We start from the raw sequence: 973 nt of genomic DNA on the forward strand, positions 1-973 counted from the left end.
CGTGTGGACGTCGGGCTCAGAGCGCGCAATCGTGGTGAGGCGCTTTGCCCCGGGGACGAGGGCAGGTAAAGCCGTGAGTTGAGAGAAACAGAAGGCTGAACTTTGCAGAGGCTACGCTGAGTGTATCCTCAAAGCAGGCTTCTCCAAGAGCAGAGAAGCCGGCGGCCGTGTCGATCAGCGTGAGCTAGAGCGTTCACGTCAAGAGAGGAGCCCCTTCAAACAGGCTACCAATGCACAGCTTTCGAGGAAGGTACCTCCACGCCAAGAAAGTGATACCTTGAGGGTGATCCGGGCACCGATGTGTTCCCCCGGAAGGTAATTCTACCGCTTGTGACTCCTAAGGGAGCTGAGCCGCACAATGTATGCCCCACAATGGCGAGGCGAAAGCATTTCAGGAGACAGTGACCCACAAAGCTCACAGGCCCAGTAGTGCCACCGACGCCGCTCAGAGAACAAACGGTTCCCAGGCAGTGCGCTCCCTCCTCGAATGGAGAGTGCAGGTTAGTGTGTTCAAGGAACAGTCATGCTCGAGAGCGCTGCAGGAGGGCACTCTCCCAAGTTAATGAGAAGCTGCCCTCTCTCGAGTGGGTAGCGGCCGAATGGCCAGGAAATCGTTTCCCTGTGTGTAAGAGGAGGAAAGAGAAAGGGCATCTCTCCAAAAAGAAAAGGAACCTATTGAGCTCCAAAAGAACGACAGCAGTTTTCAAGGACGGCCCGCTCAGCGCATCGGACCTACCACCATGAATCGCTGTGCCTGGCAAACTTGTAGACGTCCTGCCAAATATTGGGGGGTGGGGGTGTGGGGGGTGGGGGTTCTCAGGAGACCTTCCGGGAGCCTTCGGTTCAGACGCCAAAGGAACGCGAACTCGCTGCCAGCAGCCTGCCTTAGGCTTCCTCGCTCCACGAGTATGCGTTGTCCCCAGGAGGGAGCTTGAACGTTGACAAGCCCCCGTTACTTTCAGGGGTCTGGAAT

This window comes from Lagenorhynchus albirostris, chromosome 3 (genome assembly GCF_949774975.1).
Source record: "Lagenorhynchus albirostris chromosome 3, mLagAlb1.1, whole genome shotgun sequence".
Taxonomy (NCBI): domain Eukaryota; kingdom Metazoa; phylum Chordata; class Mammalia; order Artiodactyla; family Delphinidae; genus Lagenorhynchus; species Lagenorhynchus albirostris.